At 49.8% G+C, this 7,500-nt stretch overlaps 1 non-coding gene across 1 annotated transcript; it reads left to right on the top strand.

The window, feature by feature from the left end:
* The first annotated feature begins 5,996 nt into the window (after window positions 1-5,996).
* On the top strand, window positions 5,997-6,151 carry LOC143176061 (5.8S ribosomal RNA). Its single transcript, XR_013000663.1, has one exon. It is a non-coding gene; the product is annotated as a 5.8S ribosomal RNA (ribosomal RNA).
* The last annotated feature ends 1,349 nt before the right edge of the window (window positions 6,152-7,500 follow it).

The following is a 7,500-nucleotide window of genomic DNA, read 5'->3' as shown; positions in this document are numbered from 1 at the left end:
GATTCGCCTTTCTGTACGGGGAGAAATAGAACGATGAGCTGACTTATCGGGTCTTCGTTGGAATTACCGTCGCTGGCATTGTAAACTCCAGATGACCTTGTGATTCCTTCGTCGGGCACTGGTAAAGGGTGGCGATGATTCGTTCTATAATAGAAATACCCGTCGTAGCGTTTCGGCCTAGTCACCCGCCACGAAACACTCTCTCGTCGTGGAATCCCCGCGTCGGAGAATAAAACGCCGAAGGCTTACTTATGAAACTTACGTCTCTCGACGATGGGACGATCCACGCGAAGAGTTGTTACGTGCACGCGTATGGTGCGATTGCGTCGATTCGCTTTTCTGTACGGGGAGCAATAGAACGTTGAGTTGACTTATCGGGTCTTCGTTGGAATTACCGTCGCTGGCATTGTAAACTCCAGATGACCTTGTGATTCCTTCGTCGGGCACTGGTAAAGGGTGGCGATGATGCGTTCTATAATAGAAATACCCGTCGTAGCGTTTCTTCCGAGTCAACCCGCTCACGAAACACTCTCTCGTCGTGGAATCCCCGCGTCGGAGAGTAAAACGCGAATTCATAGTATGGAAACTTACGTCTCTCGACGATGGGACGATCCACGCGAAGAGTTGTTACGTGCACGCGTATGGTGCGATTGCGTCGATTCGCTTTTCTGTACGGGGAGTAATAGAACGTTGAGTTGACTTATCGGGTCTTCGTTGGAATTACCGTCGCTGGCATTGTAAACTCCAGATGACCTTGTGATTCCTTCGTCGGGCACTGGTAAAGGGTGGCGATGATGCGTTCTATAATAGAAATACCCGTCGTAGCGTTTCTTCCGAGTCAACCCGCTCACGAAACTCTCTCTCGTCGTGGAATCCCCGCGTCGGAGAGTAAAACGCGAATTCATACTATGAAAACTTACGTCTCTCGACGATGGGACGATCCACGCGAAGAGTTGTTTACGTGCACGCGTATGGTGCGATTGCGTCGATTCGCTTTTCTGTACGGGGAGAAATAGAACGTTGAGTTGACTTATCGGGTCTTCGTTGGAATTACCGTCGCTGGCATTGTAAACTCCAGATGACCTTGTGATTCCTTCGTCGGGCACTGGTAAAGGGTGGCGATGATGCGTTCTATAATAGAAATACCCGTCGTAGCGTTTCTTCCGAGTCAACCCGCTCACGAAACTCTCTCTCGTCGTGGAATCCCCGCGTCGGAGAGTAAAACGCGAATTCATACTATGAAAACTTACGTCTCTCGACGATGGGACGATCCACGCGAAGAGTTGTTTACGTGTACGCGTATGGTGCGATTGCGTCGATTCGCTTTTCTGTACGGGGAGAAATAGAACGTTGAGTTGACTTATCGGGTCTTCGTTGGAATTACCGTCGCTGGCATTGTAAACTCCAGATGACCTTGTGATTCCTTCGTCGGGCACTGGTAAAGGGTGGCGATGATGCGTTCTATAATAGAAATACCCGTCGTAGCGTTTCTTCCGAGTCAACCCGCTCACGAAACTCTCTCTCTCGTCGTGGAATCCCCGCGTCGGAGAGTAAAACGCCGAAGGCTTACTATGAAACTTACGTCTCTCGACGATGGGACGATCCACGCGAAGAGTTGTTACGTGCACGCGTATGGTGCGATTGCGTCGATTCGCTTTTCTGTACGGGGAGTAATAGAACGTTGAGTTGACTTATCGGGTCTTCGTTGGAATTACCGTCGCTGGCATTGTAAACTCCAGATGACCTTGTGATTCCTTCGTCGGGCACTGGTAAAGGGTGGCGATGATGCGTTCTATAATAGAAATACCCGTCGTAGCGTTTCTTCCGAGTCAACCCGCTCACGAAACTCTCTCTCGTCGTGGAATCCCCGCGTCGGAGAGTAAAACGCGAATTCATACTATGAAAACTTACGTCTCTCGACGATGGGACGATCCACGCGAAGAGTTGTTTACGTGCACGCGTATGGTGCGATTGCGTCGATTCGCTTTTCTGTACGGGGAGAAATAGAACGTTGAGTTGACTTATCGGGTCTTCGTTGGAATTACCGTCGCTGGCATTGTAAACTCCAGATGACCTTGTGATTCCTTCGTCGGGCACTGGTAAAGGGTGGCGATGATGCGTTCTATAATAGAAATACCCGTCGTAGCGTTTCTTCCGAGTCAACCCGCTCACGAAACTCTCTCTCGTCGTGGAATCCCCGCGTCGGAGAGTAAAACGCGAATTCATACTATGAAAACTTACGTCTCTCGACGATGGGACGATCCACGCGAAGAGTTGTTTACGTGCACGCGTATGGTGCGATTGCGTCGATTCGCTTTTCTGTACGGGGAGAAATAGAACGTTGAGTTGACTTATCGGGTCTTCGTTGGAATTACCGTCGCTGGCATTGTAAACTCCAGATGACCTTGTGATTCCTTCGTCGGGCACTGGTAAAGGGTGGCGATGATGCGTTCTATAATAGAAATACCCGTCGTAGCGTTTCTTCCGAGTCAACCCGCTCACGAAACTCTCTCTCGTCGTGGAATCCCCGCGTCGGAGGGTAAAACGCGATATATAATAGTATATGCCAGTGGTTCGCGCGCGTCGTCTCTGAGATACGCGGTCGACAGAGTTCCGAAAACACGTGATGTGCCACGATTTCCGTGCGTCTTACATCTTTCGACGATGGGACGATCCACGCGAAGAGAACGTTCGTGCTTGCGTGAGGTGCAACAGCGTCGATTCGCTTTTCTGTACGGGGAGAAATAGAACGTTGAGTTGACTTATCGGGTCTTCGTTGGAATTACCGTCGCTGGCATTGTAAACTCCAGATGACCTTGTGATTCCTTCGTCGGGCACTGGTAAAGGGTGGCGATGATTCGTTCTATAATAGTAATACCCGTCGTAGCGTTTCGACCGATGTCACCCGCCACGAATGTCTCTCTCGACGTGGAAACCCCGCGCCGAAGAGTAAACGCGAAGGCTTACCATACGAAAGAAAACGGTATTATACGCCTGTGGTATGTGCGTCTCGGCTCTGTGATACGCGATCGGCAGAGTTACAAAAAAACGTTGATGGGCCACGATTTCCGTGCGTCTTACATCTTTCGACGATGGGACGATCCACGCGAAGAGTAGTTACGTGCTCGCGCGAGGTGCGATAGCGTCGATTCGCTTTTCTGTACGGGGAGAAATAGAACGATGAGTTGACTTATCGGGTCTTCGTTGGAATTACCGTCGCTGGCATTGTAAACTCCAGATGACCTTGTGATTCCTTCGTCGGGCACTGGTAAAGGGTGGCGATGATTCGTTCTATAATAGAAATACCCGTCGTAGCGATTCGGCCGAGACACCCGCCACGAAACTCTCTCTCGTCGTGGAATCCCCATGTCGGAGAGTAAAACGCGAAGGCTAACTATATAAGAAACATATAGTATTATTTATGCCTGTGGTTCTCCGTTTGTCCTACTCTCAGATACGCGACTCGGAGAGTTACGAATAATCGTGATGGACCACGATTTCTGTACGTCTTACATCTTTCGACGATGGGACGATCCACGCGAAGAGATCATTCCTGCTTGCGTGAGGTGCGATAGCGCCGATTCGCTTTTCTGTACGGGGAGAAATAGAACGATGAGTTGACTTATCGGGTCTTCGTTGGAATTACCGTCGCTGGCATTGTAAACTCCAGATGACCTTGTGATTCCTTCGTCGGGCACTGGTAAAGGGTGGCGATGATTCGTTCTATAATAGAAATACCCGTCGTAGCGATTCGGCCGTGTCACCCGCCACGAAAATCTCTCTCGTCGTGGAATCCCCGCGTCGTAGAGTAAACGCGAAGGCTTGCTATAGAAGACTATAGTTTATACGCCTGTGGTTCACCGGTTGCCTGCTCTCCGGGGTACGCGATCGCGCAGGAGTTACGGAAGAACTTGATGGGCCACGATCTCCAAGCGGCTATATCTTTCGACGATGGGACGATTCACGCGAAGAGAACGTTCGTGCATGCGTGAGGTGCGATAGCGTTGATTCGCTTGTCTGTACGGGGAGAAATAGAACGATGAGTTGACTTATCGGGTCTTCGTTGGAATTACCGTCGCTGGCATTGTAAACTCCAGATGACCTTGTGATTCCTTCGTCGGGCACTGGTAAAGGGTGGCGATGATTCGTTCTATAATAGAAATACCCGTCGTAGCGTTTCGACCGATGTCACCCGCCACGAAATTCTCTCTCGTCGTGGAATCCCCGCGTCGGAGAGTAACCGCCGAAGGCTTGCTATAGAAGACTATAGTTTATACGCCTGTGGTTCACCGGTTGCCGGCTCTCCGGGGCACGCGATCGCGCGAAGGTTACGGAGGGACGTGAAGCGCCCGAGCAATGAAACGTCCGCAGGAGGAAACGAGCAACCGCCGAACATTGTTTCGCGACGTTTCCATAATGTATTGTCGTTTCGCTCGCATCCCGCTTCTTTCCCCTAGTTTCCTCGACGCGTAGTTTCGCAGCCTTAGTGGACGAATCATTCTCGATTCGAGGAAAGATATGCAGTGGGGCGTGCAATGAGCCCGCCAGAGACCACGATCTCCAATGCGTCTTTACATCTTTCGACGATGGGATGATCCACGCGAAGAGAACGTTCGTGCTTGCGCGAGGTGCGTTAGCGTCGATTCGCTTTTCTGTACGGGGAGAAATAGAACGATGAGTTGACTTATCGGGTCTTCGTTGGAATTACCGTCGCTGGCATTGTAAACTCCAGATGACCTTGTGATTCCTTCGTCGGGCACTGGTAAAGGGTGGCGATGATTCGTTCTATAATAGAAATACCCGTCGTAGCGATTCGGCCGAGTCACCCGCCACGAAACTGTCTCTCTTTCGTCGTGGAAACCCCGCGTCGGAGAGTAAAACGCGCGAAGGCTGTGACTGTAACATATATATATATACAGTATACAATGCCTGTGGTTTTTGCGCGTGTCGGCTCTTCGGTATACGCGATCGGCCAGAGTTACGGAGGGACGGTGAAGCGCACGAGAAATTGAAACGGCCGCACGATTGGAACCGAGCAACCGTCGAACATTGTTTCGCGACGTTTCCATAATGCGTTTTCGTTTCGCTCGCATACCGCTTCTTTTCCCCTAGTCTCTGAGACGCGTTTTCGAGCCGTTCTTCTACTATCGATTCTCGTAGAGAGAAGGGACCGGGTAGTCTGGAAGTGGAACCCGCATCTTGCGTGTACCGTACACGGAATTGAGAGGACCGGCCGTGAAGCTCGTTTTAAAGCCGTGCGTCTGACACCCAACTCTTGCGCGCCAATTTCGCGGCAAGAGATAATATGGGACGAATGACCGGCAAAGAGCCAGCTGTGAAGTCTGTTTTTTTAATCGAATCCGTGGACGTGTGTATGCCGTAGCGTCGCTCGTCGTGTTCGTTCATGGTCGTTCCGAGAGAAAGAACGAAAGCGGTAACGAAGGGACCGGCCGTGAAGCTCGTTTTAAAGCCGCGCGTCTGACACCCAACTCTTGCGCGCCAATTTCGCGGCAAGAGATAACATGGGACGAATGACCGGCAAAGAGCCAGCTGTGAAGTCTTTTTTCATTATTTGCTTTCAATCGATCGATCGGTACGATTCGTGCAACGTTTCGCGCGATGCGACGCGAAAACATGCGCGCAACAATAGATGCGTCTGATCGGAAGAACGCGAGGGTCGACTGCACGCGATGGATTCAGTATCGGGTAGGATACAAAATATATCCCCGTCGTTTCCACGCGTGCGAGTCTTCTGCGTCTTTCGCGGGTTTTTGAATGCACTATACGCCCGGAACGTCGAGAAATATATACATATTACTTGAACGTTTTTCGTCTCGAAAGGCTTCGGTGTCGTCTCCAAGGCGACGCCTGAATCTCCTTCGCGCGCTGGTCGGAGATTCAGGTATCAACTTTTATCTTCTCTTTGAAAGAAGAGAGATATTAGGTCGAACAAATGAGAATAAAATTATATATGTGAAATATAAAATTTATACGATTACCCTGAACGGTGGATCACTTGGCTCGTGGGTCGATGAAGAACGCAGCTAATTGCGCGTCAACGTGTGAACTGCAGGACACATGAACATCGACATTTCGAACGCACATTGCGGTCCACGGATACAATTCCTGGACCACGCCTGGCTGAGGGTCGTTTACGTACCATACACTGCTTGCGTAGCTCTGTCAAATCCCCGCCGTCGTTCACCTCTTCGGATCGAACGTTTTTTTACCGAAGGGCGCAAAGAACGTTTCTGAGTCGGGTTAAGAGAAGGATGCTACGTACGAGCGAACGATGGGTGTCTCGTCGGCGTTTGTCGCGGACACGCGAAAATTCTGTGAATTTCACGGACAGTGTACGTTCTAGTTGTTGCAAAACGATCGGAATCGTTTGTATGGACTCGCGTGAGTGTTCGCGGCGTCGTGCGTCGTTCAATTACGACCGCCCGCGGATACCGCTCCACTGCGATATGGATCTGAGCGACAACTTTTTCGGCTGTTCGTGAGATGAACGGTTTCGTGTGTTTAGAAAAATTTTTTTTCCCGCGCTCCCGACGTCACCTGAAATGATGCGTCAGAGGTGAAAGAAAATATTAAGAAGTCGAGAGAGAGAGAGACTACACACGTTTTATTCATATTTTGTATACCGTGCGTGAGACGGATGTGCACGACACGTCGTATGTCGGTATATTACCGACTGGCCCCAGGGAGATTGTTTTCTTCCTCTCTTACGAATGAGATGTACGTTTCGGAGGATCGTCGTTACCGAAACACACGGCAAAACGAGACTTCTCGCAGCAGAACCTTTATACACAATACACATCGACTCTTTTTACCCCGAGAGAGAGAGAAAAGGTGTATTTCTTTTTTTTATTTTTCGAATTCGACGCACGAACGCTTTGACGACTGGAGAAAAACACGGTGTGTGTTAAAATCGTGCGGGACGAGCATGCGTATTCGTAACGGGTCGAATAGTTCTTATTCCCCGTCGTCGCGTGTCCTCGCTGGACCACCACCGTGCGCTTCCGCCACGTTCAGTTGAATTTCGAAATATATATATATAAAAAGAATCACCATATACTCTCTTTCGGGAGGTGTATTTTTATCGGTTTCTGCTATAGAGAAGAGACGGAGATCGTGTTGTGAGGTGTAACGTTTCTGTATCCCCGTTTCGGAGGATCGTCGTTATCGGCGGAACACACGTCAAAACGAGACTTCTCGCAGAACCTTTATACACAATACACATCGACTCTTTTACCCCGAGAGAGAGAAAAGGTGTTTTTCTTTTTTTTTTATTTTTCGAATTCGACGCACGAACGCTTTGACGACTGGAGAAAAACACGGTGTGTGTTAAAATCGTGCGGGACGAGCATGCGTATTCGTAACGGGTCGAATAGTTCTTATTCCCCGTCGTCGCGTGTCCTCGCTGGACCACCACCGTGCGCTTCCGCCACGTTCAGTTGTATTTCGAAATATATATATATATAAAAAGAATCACCATAT

This window comes from Nomia melanderi, unplaced genomic scaffold, assembly GCF_051020985.1.
Source record: "Nomia melanderi isolate GNS246 unplaced genomic scaffold, iyNomMela1 scaffold0350, whole genome shotgun sequence".
In the NCBI taxonomy this organism is placed as follows: Eukaryota; Metazoa; Arthropoda; class Insecta; order Hymenoptera; family Halictidae; genus Nomia; species Nomia melanderi.
The sequence above is the reverse complement of the archived record's forward strand: the minus strand, read 5'-3'. Positions and strand labels throughout refer to the sequence as shown.